The sequence below is a fragment of the Amblyraja radiata genome, chromosome 5 (assembly GCF_010909765.2).
Source record: "Amblyraja radiata isolate CabotCenter1 chromosome 5, sAmbRad1.1.pri, whole genome shotgun sequence".
Lineage (NCBI taxonomy): Eukaryota > Metazoa > Chordata > Chondrichthyes > Rajiformes > Rajidae > Amblyraja > Amblyraja radiata.
The window spans coordinates 24237522-24253027 of NC_045960.1; positions in this window are offsets into that span (position 1 = coordinate 24237522).

The window sequence follows — 15506 nt, forward strand, 5'->3', positions numbered from 1 at the left end:
CGAGATCATGTTCACTGTTCGGTCTGTCAGTCCCAGTTGTAGTAGAGGTGTTTTTAAACTCTAAAAAATTAATAAGTTCAAATGTTTATGGCATGGGTGGCTATCCCTTGTTACGGGATGTAGCAATAAATCTGGTCTATGTGGGATGGTGATACATGGTTCTAATACCATGTTTAGTACCACTGGGAACCATGGTTGAGTAGGCCAATCGGGTACTACCAAAATACCAGACGCAGAGTCTTGTTGTATTTTCCTTAATACCCGACTGATGAGGCAGAAAGGAGGGAATGCGTAAATAAACAATTTCCCCCCAATGCAGTGAAAATGCATCTGTCGCCGCTACCCCAGGGTCTGGTTCCCATGAAACATAATTTGCTAACTGGTGGTTAAGTCTGGATGCGAATAGATCGATATCTGGTGTTCCATATCTTGCTGTAATATCAGCAAATACTTTTTTATTCAACATCCATTCGGTGTTTTCATTAAATTTGCGTGACCTGGTGTCTGCCACTAAATTTAGTCTTCCTGGTAGGTAAGTGGCTGATATCCAAATATCTCTCTGGATACACCATTGCCAAATTGTATTAGCCAGATTGTCACATGATGTTGATTTGTTTCCACCCATGTGGTTAATGTATGCTACCACGGTGGTATTGTCTATCTGTAGTCTAACATGCTGGTGATATGACCCAGTACAATATGACTTTAGGCCATGGAATGCACCCAACATTTCCAGGTAGTTTATGCCCAGTGTGAGTAATAATGATGCCTCCTGAGCAGTCCAACTACCTCCACAGCTGGTGATGGTATTGGTGGCTCCCCACCCAAGTGCACTGGCATCAGTTTGTAGTACCATGGAAGGGTTACTGACAATGATTGGATTGGAACAAAGCCAGATGTTATCTATCCACCATTTTAGTTCCATTTTAGCTTTGATTGGTAGTTTCATAGGTCTGTCAAATTGACCTGCATTGATTTTGAGTGCTTGTATTTTTGCTCTCTGTAAGTTTTGGTAATGTAGAGGTCCAAATTGTGTGGCTGGAAAGGCAGCCACCATTTTGCCAATTACTTTTGCTACCAATCTGATGGATGGTTTGCTGATGTCAATGAGGTTATTGCAAGCCTCTATTAAATCTCTAGCCTTTCCCTTAGGCAGAGTCACCGACATGTGAACTGAGTCAATGGTGAACCCCAAATAGTCCATAGTAGTGGAGGGCGTTAGTTTAGATTTAACTGGATGGATAATAAATCCCAGTTTTTCAAATAACTGTTTTGTGGCTGTTATGGTTTGTTTGGCCAATTCCAAAGTTTTGCCCACAATGAGTATGTCATCTAAATATGCCATGACCATGTGTTTTCGTTTCCGTAGAAACGCTAGGGCTGGTTTCAAAAATTTGTGAACAGCCTGGGGGCTGATGATAAACCATTTGGCAGTGCTTTATACTGCCAGTGTTGTCCCATCCAGTTGAATTTTAAGTAACATCTGTGGTCACCTCGTATAGGCACTGAATAGTAAGCATCTTTTAAATCGATGCTGGCCATGAAGTAACCTTTGGAAATTAATTGTTTAGCAGTAACAAAGGTTTCCATTTTGAAGTGAATATATTGTACAAATATATTCAATTTTGTCAGGTCTATGATGATGCGACAACCACCATCTTTTTTGTTATTGGTAAATATATTGGACACGAATTCTAATGGTTCGTGTTGAGTTTGCTCAATTACACCTTTTACGTAAAGTCGCTCCAGTTCAGCTTGCGCTTCTGATTTTTCTTTATCTGAAAGCACGAACATTCGGTTCGGTATATGTTGAACTGGAGGGCTGTACTTGTGTATAAACTCTATTGTATATCCCTGGATACTGCTTAAGATGTAAGTATCGGTTGTTAACATGCTCCATGCATTCAGAAAAGAGTGTAATCTCCCACCAACCTCCATGCTCCCTGTATTTTGTAGGGAACCAGACCCACCTACCTCCATAGTTACCGGTGGCAGGTTTACTTCTTTTTGTAGGTTCTTCACTGCTGTTGTTGCGATGGTGTCTGGATTTGTGGTTTGGTTGGCGTTGGAGGTCCGCGCATCTTCCAAGATGGCCGGCCTGGGCCATGGCCTAAAAAGGACTCATGTTTTGAGTACCGGGCCTTCGAGCTTTCATCAGTCATTCTTGTTCTGCTGGTGGGTGCATAGGGGTGCTGTCTTTGGCTGTAGTGGGTTTTTGATGGAGTCCCTTTCATCCACTGTGCGTGCAAATGCTGTTATCCCTGCTGTTAGGAGTTTCAATACTTTTTGTAATTTGACGTCCATACTTCTGACTCCTATTCCAATGTTTTTCCATATACAGGTGTTTACTATTGGAACATTCAGGGATATGCAGTTGCCCGGTGCCAGGTGTCTTGATGTGGTGTCCAGTACAGCCTGTAACTGATTTAGAGTCTATATTGGCAGCTAGCTTTGGCTCCAGATTTTGACCAGTCTGGTCTGGCTGTACGAAATTGGACACCATGTCCAGTAGGTTCTTTCGTTCCTGCACCCCTTGCACACTTGTCTTTCCTTCTGCGGACCCCTCTTCCAGGTCAGCCCAGAACTGACCCGCAGTGCTCCCCTCTGATGAGGTAGAAGCACTGTGCAGCCCTTCAAGAGGTACTGCTGTGGGTTTATCATAGGGCCCACTGTGACCCGACTCCATCTCCCGGAGTCTGTCACGTTGGAGCAAATGCTCCACACATCGCTCCATCCGGCTCCAGCGCTCACGGTCGCTGGCCGCCCGCGGTTGTTCAAAGTCGGACTCCTCTGAGTCCACAACCTTGTTTGTTTTTTGTCTAGCCTTACCGCCCGGCCGCGTGGATCTGGCCGGTGCGGAGGCGACATCGGGCACAGCTGATCCCACTATCGGTGATCCAAGTGCCGCTGGCTGCTGCTGGCTGCCCGCTGCTCCGCGGTCCTCCCTCACCAGCTTTGTCGCAGACCTTGTCTTCTTTGTTTTGTCCATGTTCCCACCTGTAGTTGGAAATGGAAACAAAAAGACCGCAGAGTAAACTCTTACCTGCAAGTTGCGGCTGTTAAACTGCCGCTGCGGGGGAACGTCGTTCCACCGCGTCTGACGTTTCGCAATGCGTGTAGCGATATGACACGCATGCGTCCTGGCGGGCTTCTTCACGTAGTCACTCACGTGACTCCGAAGTAAAATCTCTACCTTCCATCATAGGCCCTGCTTTTGTCCAGATGTTGCCTGATCTGAGTTTTTCTGGCTTTTATATCAAATCCAGAGGTGATTGTGGCATGTCAGAGACCAAACCTGTGTTTAAATTTAACTTACTTTTCCTCAGAGTCCAAAAATCCATTGAACTAAGCTTTGAATATGCTCAGCCCACTGGAGTTAAAAATTCTACACTCCCCTGCCTTCTGCAGTAATACATTTCTCCTCACCTCACTTCTATATGGCCGATCATTCAACCTGAGACTATATATTCACAGTTCTATTGAAACGACATCTCGGCATCTACCCTAATTTTTCCACATGGAATGGTGTACCTCAATGAGGCCACCTCCCATTCTCCTAAACACCAGTGTGTTTGCGTTATTCCTGCTTGATTCATCTTCATATGCCCACCTTCTCATCCCAGGAATCAATCCACAGTACTGTCCAAGGCAGGCATTTCTCATTTCATCCAAGACCTACACATTGAAGGAACAGCGCCTCATATTCCACTTGGGCAGCTTAAAACCCAGTGGCATGAATGTTGATTTCTCTCATTTCAAGTAGCCCCTGCTTCCCCTCTCTCTCTATCTGCCCCTCCCCCATTATAGTCATTCTACCAGTTCCACTGTTTGCATCCATATATCTCTTCATTATCACCTCTTCCACAGCCACCAATGGACCATTGTGGGCTCCACCTTTCCTTGGTCATCAGTGCCAGCTCTGATTTGTACTGTCTCTACATACCTCTAGTTTCCCTTTCTCCTGACTCTCCATCAGAAGAAGGGTCTCGACCTGAAATGTCACCTATTCCTTTTCCCCAGAGATGTTGCCTGACCTGTTGAGTTACTCCAGCATTTTGCGTCTACCCTCAGAATAAACCCGCATCTGCACTTCCTTCCTACACTCCTAGGAATTTCCTATGTTGGATATGGAAAACAAAATTTCATGCGACACTCGAAAAGATGTCCTGCCAAAGCATTGTATATGTGTCATCTTCTCTTTGCTTAATAACGTCATTCATTTAGTCATGATTGTACAACCTCAGTACAGTTAAAGTATGAAGTAAATATTGAGGAGGTCCCTTATCATGTATCTATACACTGTAAATGGATCGATTGTAATCATATGTTATCTTTCTGCTGACTGGTTAGCGCGCCACAAAAGCTTTTCACTGTACCTCGGTACACGTGACAATAAACTGAACTGAACTGGACTGAATTGAACTGAACTGAGGCCAATCCCTCCTTCAAATCTGGTCCATTGTTCAGTAATGACTTAGTCTTCTCAAACCTCATACTGTATAAAATACCAATTTTCTGCTCTACAATCGGGATACTTATTAGTCACGTGACCATATGTGTCCCAAATGGTCTTTGAAAGAGAGTCATAGTCATACATCATGGAACCAGGCCCTTCAGCCCAACTCAACCATCCCGACCAAGTTGCCCTATCGAAGCTAATTCCATTTGCCCAAGTTTGACCCAGTTCACTCCAAACCTTTCCTCTCCATATGCCTTTTAAATGTTATTGGCCAACATCACTCTAAACCTTTCCTATCCATGTACCTGTCCAAATATATTTTTAATGCTGCAGATAGACACAAAGTGCTGGAGTAACTCAACGGTTCAGGCAGCATCTTTGGAGAAAAGGAATTGGTGACGTTTCAGGTCGGCAACCTTCTTCAGACTGAGAGTTAGGGGAGAGGGAAAGTAGAGGTATGAAAAGGTACAGAACAAATCAGAGCCGGCACCGATAACCAAGGAAAGGTGGAGCCCACAATGGTCCATTGTTGGCTGTGGAAGAGGTGATAACAAAGCTATACAAACAGTGAAACTAGCAGGACGACTAGGGTAGGGGAGGGATGGAGAGAGAGAGGGAGGGAATACAATGGTTGCTTTATATTCTACTTCTTCGTGCGTATGGCGTGCACAGCCTAAAGTTGTAAGACAACTTGTTCTGTTTGATCTTCTGTTTGTGCACACAAGGTTGATTGCATTCGTCGAAACAGGGTTGCAATCTCCCACCCCAATGGTTGCTTGAAATGAGAGAAATCAATATACATTCCGTTGAGTTTTAAGCTGCCTAAGCGAAATATGAGGTGCGGTTCCTCCAATTTGCTTCCTTCCTACACATCTTTTAAATGCTGTTGTAGGACCACCTCAACCACCTCTCCTGCTGGCATTCTCCATATACCCACCAGCCTCTCGGTGAATAGTGTTCAAAAACACTTCCACAATCACATTCCAGCTGTTTTCCAATGGGAGCTGCTCAAAGCTGTAGCAAAACCTCCTCACTTATATTCTACAATATCAGGAGTGGACATTTCTTTGATTATATTATGTAGGTGACTGATATTTTTTGCAGACACAAAATGCTGGAGTTTCGGGTCCAGATCCTTCTTCAGACTGGAGCCAAAACATTGCCCATTCCTTTTCTCCAGAGATGCTGCCTCACCTGCTGAGTTACTCCAGCATTTTGTTTCTACCTTCGATTTAAACCAGCATCTGCAGTTCTTGATTTTTTTTTGTTTTGGTTTGAGTAGAGTCATAACTAGTAACTGCAGTTAAAGATCTCATGTGGGTATTATGGCATGTTGGCCTTTATTGTAAGCATGTTAGAGTGCAAGAGAATGGATGTCCTGCTGAGTGTATTCCCAGCATTTTCAGTTTTTATTTTAGATTTCCAGTTCCTGCAATGTTTTGCTTGGGTTCGTGTACTGTAATCCTGGCGTGCACTGGGATCCACATGGTTCTCTGTTGAAACAAGTGTGCTGCCAGTTATGCCAAGTTAACGTCACCACATGCTCCGATAAGGATGATGATCACCCAAATCATCTGCAGTGATCTTCTGCAATGATTAAATATTCCCTATGCCTCTATGATGCCAATGCAGCTGATATTTGTACAGCAGCTTGTACAATTTGTTCTGCATTATTGGAGACAGTGAAACATAGAAAATAAGTGCAGGAGTAGGCCATTCGGCCCTTCGAGCCAGCACCGCCATTCAATCTGATCATGGCAGATCATCCACAATCAGTACCCCGTTCCTGCCTTCTCTCCATATCCCTTGATTCCTTTAGTCCTTAGAGCTCTATCTAACTCTCTCTTGAATATATTGAGACAGGAATTGTAAATTTTAAAATGACAGTAAGGAGCAGCAGTAATATGGTTCTATGTGACAGCCAACAATGGCCTATTGTGTGCCCCACATTTAGTTTAGTTTAGAGATACAGCACGGAAACAGGCCCTTCGGCCCACCGGGTCCCTGCCGACCAGCGATCCCCACCCATTAACACTATCCTACACGCACTAGGGACAGTTTTTTTTTACATTTACCCAGCCAATTAGCCGACAAACCTGTATGTCTTTGGAATGTGGAAGGAAACCGATGATTTCGGAGAAAACACATGCGGGTCACGAGGAGAACGTACAAACTCCGTACAGACATAACTTGTAATTGGGATCAAACACGGGTCTCAATAGACAATAGACAATAGGTGCAGGAGTAGGCCATTCTGCCCTTCGAGCCAGCACCGCCATTCAATGCGATCATGGCTGATCATCCACAATCAGTATCCCGTTCCTGCCTTCTCCCCATATCCTCTGACTCCGCTATCTTTAAGAGCCCTATTTAGCTGTCTCTTGAAAGTATCCAGAGAACCGGCCTCCACCCCGCTCTGAGGCAGAGAATTCCACAGACTCACAACTCTCTGTGAGAAAAAGTGTTTCCTCATCTCCATTCTAAATGGCTTACCCCTTATTCTTAAACTGGTTCTGGACACCCCAACATCGGGAACATGTTTCCTGCCTCTAGCGTGTCCAAACCTTTAATAATCTTATATGTTTCAATAAGATACCCTCTCATCCTTCACTGCCTGCTGTACCTGCATGCTTACTTTAATTGACTGAAAAGCAAGGACCCCCAGATCCCGTTATACTTCCCCTTTTCCCAACTTGACACCATTTAGATAATAATCTACAGCCTGTTTATCCACATTAAAGTGCATCTGCCTTGCATCTGCCCACGCCCCCAACCTGTCCAAGTCACCCTGCATTCTCATAGCATCCTCCTCACAGTTCACACTGCTACCTAGCTTTGTGTCATCTGCAAATTTGCCAATGTTACTTTGAATCCCTTCATCTAAATCATTAATGTATATTGTAAATACTGTAGCTGCGGTCCCAGCACCGAGCCTTGCGGTACCCCACTAGTCACTGCCTGCCATTCTGAAAGGGACCCGTTAATCCCCACTCTTTGTTTCCTGTCTGCCAACCAATTTTCTATCCATGTCAGCACTCTACCCCCAATACCATGTGCCCTAATTTTGCCCACTAATCTCCTATGTGGGACCTTATCAAATGCTTTCTGAAAGTCCAGGTACACTACATCCACTGGCTCTCCCTTGTCCATTTTCCTAGTTACATCCTCAAAAAATTCCAGAAGATTAGTGAAGTATGATCGTAAATCCATGCTGACTCAGACCGATCCTGTTACTGCTATCCAAATGTGTCACTATCTCATCTTTTATAATTGACTCCAGCATCTTCCCCACCACCGATGTCAGGCTAACTGGTCTATAATTTCCTGTTTTCTCTCTCCGCCTTTCTTTAAAAATGGGATAACATTAGCTACCCTCCAATCCACAGGAACTGATCCTGAATCTATAGAACATTGGAAAATGATCACCAATGCGTCCACGATTTCTAGAGCCACTTCCTTAAGTACCCTGGGATGCAGACCAGCAGTCCCTGGGGAGTTATCAGCCTTCAGTCCCATCAGTCTATCCAACACAATTTCCTGCCTAATGTGGATTTCCTTCATGTCCTCCGTCACCCCAGATCCTCTGGCCACTCGTATATCAGGAAGATTGTTTGCGTCCTCCTTAGTGAAGACAGATCCAAAGTACCTGTTCAACTCATCTGCCATTTCCTTGTTCCCCATAATAAATTCACCTTTTTCAGTCTTCAAGGGTCCAACTTTGGTCTTAACTAATTTTTTCCTCTTCACATACCTAAAGAAGCTTTTACTATCCTCCTTTATATTCTTGGCTAGCTTACCTTCGTACCTCATCTTTTCTCCTCTTATTGTCTTTTTAATTATCTTCTGTTGTTCTTTAAACTCTACCCAATCCTCTTGCTTATCACTCATCTTTGCTACTTTGTGCTTCTCTTTTATTTTTATACTGCTGAATTACTCTTTTTTTCTTTTAAGAAATGTTGCCTTGGAGCCTTCAGCAGCAGGAATAGCAGTTTCTTCTGCCAGCAAGCAGCAGCAATCATTATTTAGACTTTAGAGATTCAACGCAGAAACAGGCCCTTCAGCCCACTGAGTTTGCACTGACCAGCGATCACCCCGTATACTAACCTACACACACTAGGGACAATTTTTTTACATCTTTCCATAGTCACCTACAAACATGTACATCTTTGGAGTGTGGGAGGAAACCAGAGAAAACCCATGCAGGTCAAGGGGAGAACGTAAAAACTCTGTACAGACAGCGCCCGTGGTCAGGATCGAACCAGGGTCTCTGGAGCTGTGAGGCAGCAACTCTACCGCTGCGCTACCATGCCACCACTTAGCTGGGGCATCTCGGTCAGCATGAACGAGTCGGGCCGAAGGGTCAGTTTCTGACTCTATGACACTATCATAGTTCCCATATTCCCATCCACGTGGGATAGCCTTGCTGATGCGTCTTTTCCTGCATCTCGTGGACACATTTCCGGATCGTGATTTTCGTTTTATTAAGTCACAATCATGGAATTTTCCACAGAGATGGTTTGGAAAGAGTTACTCTTCATTTTTGTTTTCAAAGCGTATTGGACTCACACAAAAGAAGAAAGGACTCGGAAAAATGGAAGGTCAAATTTCCGGACTAAGAGCAAAAACCACAAAATAAATTATGTACTTCAGATATTCGCCATTCTCCCTGCATCACCATGGGTGGCTCTTCCCCTAAATTTACAGCAGATGAGCAGGAAAATCCCAAAGGAAATTCGTCCCCCACCATCACTTGTTTTTCCCACAGACTCTAAACAATAAGCGGCCTTAGTAATATCGGAGTAATTCACCCTCAGATGTGTTTGTTTCTTTTCTGATCTTAAGAGGAGTAGAAATTGGAAACAGATACCGGCTGGTACCAGGGACTAGCAGTAGCTGCAACATGATTTGAAAAGGTAAAAGTTATTTTGTTTTATTTACCCAAGATGACCCGCTGCCATGCGAAAGCATCTCGTTTGCAACATTTCATATAATTATGGAAGGACAAACTGGTCCAAATAATTGAATCTGTTCATAATCATGACTGCCCCTATTCACACAACAGAAACAAAATCTTAGCAATTGGACAGATGCTGGAAAATGTAGAAAGAAGGAACTGCAGATGCTGGTTTACAAAAAAAAAGACACAAAATGCAGGAGTAACTTAGCGGGTCAGGCAGCATCTCTAGAGAACATGGATAGGTGACATTTCGGGCTGGAGCAATCAAATCTTGACTTGATTTGTCCTGGTCTTTTCTTGCCACCAGACAAACACCAGAGGTGGAAAGGAGTCAAATGGGGTTAAATAAAGAGCAAGGAGGCAGGGGAGGAAAACCAACCTCCCTTCTATTGACTCCATTTATACCTCACATTGCCTCGGCAAGGCCAGCAGCATAATCTAAGACAAGTTGCACCCTGGCTATTCCCTTTTCTCCCATCGGGCAAATAGAAGTTCAAAAATGCACACATCCAGATTTAGGGAAAGTTTCTTCCCAGTTGATGTCGGGCAACTGAACCATCCTGTACCCAGTCCCCAGTATAAGCTGACTGCTTCTCCTTGATTCCCAACAGAGCCGGTAAGAGTCCCTGTCAGTAGTTGTCCTCTGACATCCCACAGCAGATGTTCCGGTCACTGTGAGATGCAATGTGTACAGAACCATTGACAGAGTGTTATTTCTAATGGCCCATCTGTTGAACTGGAAAGGTTGGCGGGTGGGGGACATGGGGGAGGGATGGTGGGAGAGAGCGGCAGTGGGGGAGGGATGGTGGGAGAGAGGGGGGTGGATAGTGGGGGAATGGGACGATGGTGGAGTGGGGCGGTAGGGGTGGGCGACAGTGGGGGAGGGGGAATGGTGGCGGAGGGGGACAATGGGGGTGAAAAACCATGGGGGGGGGGGGCTGAGGGGGAGGAGAGGACGGGGATAGTGGGGGAGGAGGTGGACAGTGATGGAGGGCGAGGAGGGGTAGTGAAGGAGGGGGACAGAGAGGAGGGGCAGTGTGGGAGAGGGGTGGGGACAGTGAGGGAGGAGAGGGGGTGGTGGTTGGAGGCAGCCACAATGTGGGACAGTTTCTGTAAAGCCCCAGTGATAGTTGGCAGGTTATATGATGACAGTTGCAAGAATCTGACACGCAGCGCTTTAAACTTTGTCATCAAATCCTCCAGTAACAGAGATTTATGACGATCGCGATTTTGTTTTGAAACGTATATATTTGGCAGTCCTGAACTTTGATCTATGATCGGCTGCAGAAGTCAGTGTGAAATAATTCCTTCCTGTAATCCCTCCAAGAAACCAGATAGCAAAAATGCTCGGAGCTGAAATTTGACGCCACTTGTGCCTGTTCGGTCGTATGGTGACTAAAATATCTGTAAAATGTTGCCACTTTGAGCGGGGCGATTGGTCGGGATGCTTCTCGTGGTGTCGAGTCTGATGCAGCAAAATAGGCCACAGGGCCATTAATCATCCCAGGCCCAGAGTCACTGACATGCTCAACATGATCACCATTCCTGCTGAAGAGGCAGCAATGAGGACAGTGAGTAATCCAGAGCCTGTGTAGCAAGGACGGCAGATCATAAGGTCAAAAGTGATAGGTGTAGAATTAGGCCTTTCGACCCATCAAACCTACTCCGCCATTCAATCATGGCCAATCTATCTCTCCCTCCTAACCCCATTCTCCTGCCTCCTCCCCATAACCTCTGACACCCATACAAATCGAGAATTTTGGCCTCCACAACCTTCTATGGCAAAGAATTCAACAGATTCACTACCCTCTGACTAAGGAATTTTCTCCTTGTCTCCTTCCTAAAAGAACATCTTTAATTCTGAGACTATGACCTCTAGGCCTACTCCCACTAGTGGAAACATCCTCTCCACATCCACTCTATCCAAGCCTTTCACTATTTAATGTTTCATTGAGGTCCCCCCTCATTCTTCCAAACTCCAGCGAGTACAGGCCCAGTGCCGACAAACGGCAGATGCTGGTTTAAACTGAAGATAGACATAAAACGCTGGAGTAACTCCTACAACCTCATCTACTGTATCCGATGTTCAAGTTGTGGACTCTTATACAGAGTCATAGAGTCATACAGCGTAGTACAGGCCCTTCAGCCCAACTTGCCCACACTGGCCAACATGTCCCAGCAACACTAGTCCCACCTGCCCATGTATGTCCCATGTCCCTCCAAACCTGTCCTATCCATGTACCTGTCTAACTGTTTAATAAATGTTGGGATAATCCTTGCCCCAACTACCTCCTCTGGCAGCTTGTTCCATACACCCACCACCCTTTGTGTGCAAAGGTTACCCCTCACATTCCTATTAAATCTTTTCCCCTTCACCTTAAACCTATGTCCTCTGGTCCTTGATTCACCTACTCTACCCGATCTCTTCCTCTCATGATTTTATACACCTCTATAAGGTCACTCCTCATCCTCCTGTGCTCCAAGGAATAGAATCCCAACCTACTCAAACTCTGCCTATTGCTCAGATCCTCTAGTCCTGGCAACATCCTCGTAAATCTTCTTTATACACTCTCCAGCTTGACAGTATCTTTCCTATCACATGGTGCCCAGAACTGTACACAATATTCTAAATGCAGCCTCATCAATGTCTTATACATCGGTAAGACCAAATGTAGACGGGGCAATCGTTCCGCTGAACACCTTCGATCAGTCCGCCTGGACCTACCTGATCTCCCAGTTTACAAATACATTAATTCCCCCTCGCATTCCCACACTGATCTTTCTGTCATGGGCCTCCTCCATTGTCAGAGTGAGGCCAAATGCAAATTGGAGGAACAGCATCTCATATGGGCCAGAGGAATGTGTAGCAGGAACTGCAGATGCTGGTTTAAACCGAAGATAGACACAAAATGCCGGAGTAACTCTAGAGAGGCAGCATCTCTGGAGAGACTGGAGTCTGAAGAAGGGTCTTGACCCGAAACATCACCCATTCTTTCTCTCCAGAGATGCTGCCTGTCCCGCTGAGTTATTTCTGCAATTTGTCTCTATCTTCGGTTACAACCCAGCAGTATGAATATTGATTTCTTTAACTTCAATTAACCCTTGATTTCCCTCTCTCTCCATCACTCCCCCCCCCTCAGTTGTACTAGTTTCAGTCATCTTGTTGAGTCTCATTGTCTGTAACTCGTTTTCACCTAGCCCACAGCTCTCAGTGGCCCGTTTCTTTTATCATCGTTACTTTTTACGTTTCATTTGTGCTCTACATCTCCATATCACCATCTATATCTTTTGTTTCCCTTTCCCCTGACTCTCAGTCTGAAGAAGGGTCTCGACCCGAAAAGTCACCCATTCCTTTCCACCAGAGACGCTGCATGTCCCGCTGAGTTACTCCAGCTTTTTGTGTCTATCTTCGAAGTAATCGAGAGCATTGAACTATTCCCGGCAGAACTTTCAAGCGAAGGGTTAACAGTTGTCTGGATTCAGAAGGAAGAAGTTCTTGCATTGATATCATATCTCCCTCAACACCAGTATGTCCCAAATGTGTTTTGCAGTCAATTAAAGGTATTTTGAAGTGTCACGGCCGTAATGCAAGCAAACACTTAGCACACACCTAGATCTCGCAAACAGCAATGTGATAATGAATAGATCATCTGTTTCCTTTGACTCTGGTGCAGGTGATTAATCAGGGTACCAGTGAGAAGTGTAAATGCAAGAGGCAGCAGATGTGTTCCCAGCCCCGATGTTGTACGGTCACCAAACTATAACATTGAACCAATTTCACACGGCTTGCTTGAAGAAACTGCTGAGGATAAGATGTCAAGATAAAGTACCAGACCCTGAGGCTGCCATGTTCACAAGTTATAGATGTGAAGTAGAATTAGGCCATTTGGCCTGTTGAGTCTACTCCACCATTCAATCATGGCTGATCTCTGCCTCCTAATCCCATTTTCCTATAATCCCATCCCGGAAGGATGGGTCGGGACTCAGTGGGTCAGGCAGCTTTTTGGAGAAACTAAGAACAGCAGATGTTGGTTTACATTGACGATAGACCCAAAGGTGCTGGAGTAAAGGGCCTGTCCCACTTACGTGTCCATTACATGCAAATTACGCGACCTTGTGGTTGCGTTGATGCGCACGGGCATCGTATGGCCACGCGGGGCCGGTCCCACTGAGAAGCGCGGAGGGGTATGGAGTTGTACGCGACATCACGTGGGGCTCCGAAATTTTTGTAGCGAACAAATTATGCAGCGGACATAAACAGAGCTGCCAGAAGAGTCCCTTAAGAGATGGTTGCGAGATAGTGAAAGAAACACAACTAAAATAACCCAGCTGTAATCTTGATAACTGAATTCATCGTTCTCACATACCCAATCTGCTCCCTGAACAAGGATACAGAAGGTAAGGAAGGCAGCTTAAAGAGACACAAACTTCAGTCTTCGAAAGGACACTTGATCAATGAAAGATTCTTCAAGAGGTTGTTGATGCTTTTTCCTTGGTGGATTCTCAATTAAGATGTCTCTTCGTAAGTTCATGTTATAGGAGCAGAATTAGGCCATTCGGACCATTAAGTCTACTCCGCCATTCAATTATGGCTGATCTATCTCTCAACTCCATTCTCCTGCCTTCTCCCCATAACCCCTGACACCCGTACCAATGAAAAATCTATATATCGCTGCCTTAAAAATATCCATTGACTTGGCCTCCACAGCCTTCTGTGGCAATTAATTCCACTGTTTCACCACTAAAGAAATTCCTCCTCATCTCCTTCCTAAAGGAACGTCCTTTCATTCCGAGGCTATGGCCTCTGGTCCTAGACTCTCCGGCCAGTGGAAACATCCTCTCTGCATTTGTCTCATCGTCTCTGTGTTTACAGATTGAACTGCAGTCAAAGTTCAGGTCTCTTGGAATGAGTTGGAGATATTTTTCAACTTATTGAGTCATGCAGATAGAATGTTTCAGCCCTAAGGAAGGAGTTGTGTTTTATAATGAATTTATAAATCAACATGCTCCTTAATGTCAATGAATTTGCCAATTCATTTTGTGTGATGGGGCTCTATAGAACTACCCTGGGACAATTTCCTAAGCTGAAGACATATTTTGCTGTGGCTAAGAAAGCAGGTCTATCACAACATGTGTAAGCTACTCAGTGTAACTGCTATCCCCAAGTCCCAGCATGTTCACAATATGGAGTTAGTTCTCTTGTGTCCAAGAGCAGTATATGCAGTGCTGTGCTCGTCACACCATTTCAGACCCAACTTTCACAAACATACCGCTACAGTTCCTCTCTCCTACTCTACTCTCGGGAATTTCTAACTGGAGTTCTTGGACATGGAACTGTTACGTGCAACAAAATTCTCTCCCAATAAAAATAAATTCTGGAAATTTACAGCACTACATTGAAGAAAGCGCTCTTCATGGTTGGGATTATTTAATCGCGCTATACATTTGTTTTAGAATCATAGACCTATATAGCATGGAAACAGGCCATTCGGCCCAACTTGTCCATGCAATCCAAGATGCTCCATCTACACTTGTCCCACCTGGCTGCATTTGGACCAAATCCCTCTAAACCTCTCCCATCCTTGTACCATCTATGTTTCTATGTTTCTATACCTGTTTAAATGTCCAGACTCTGCCAGAGATAGGGCAGGAGGTGGTTGATTGAGCGGGCAGGTTGATAGTTTAGGCGACAGTCCTCTTATGCTCATGTGGAACAGCCTTGAAGTTATTAATACTAACTTAATTTCTTGCTTATCTTTCCAGAGAACTTGGATGATTTTGTGAAAAGTGAGTTTTTTTTAAATACTTTAAATTGTAGTCATAGAAACATAGAACTGAATTTGCTTAGGTATTATAAATTCAATCACATTGTTCACTTGCAATAAAAAATCAGAGGACATAAGTTTAAGTTAAGAGAGGAAAGATTTAATAAGAAACTGAGGGCAACCTTTTCACATAAAGGCTGGTGGATGCATGGAACAAGCTGCTGGTAGGGATAGTTGAGGCAGGGACTATCACAACATTTACAAGACATGGATAGGAAAGGTTTAGAAGGATATGGACCAAATGCAGGTAGGTGGGACTAGTGGA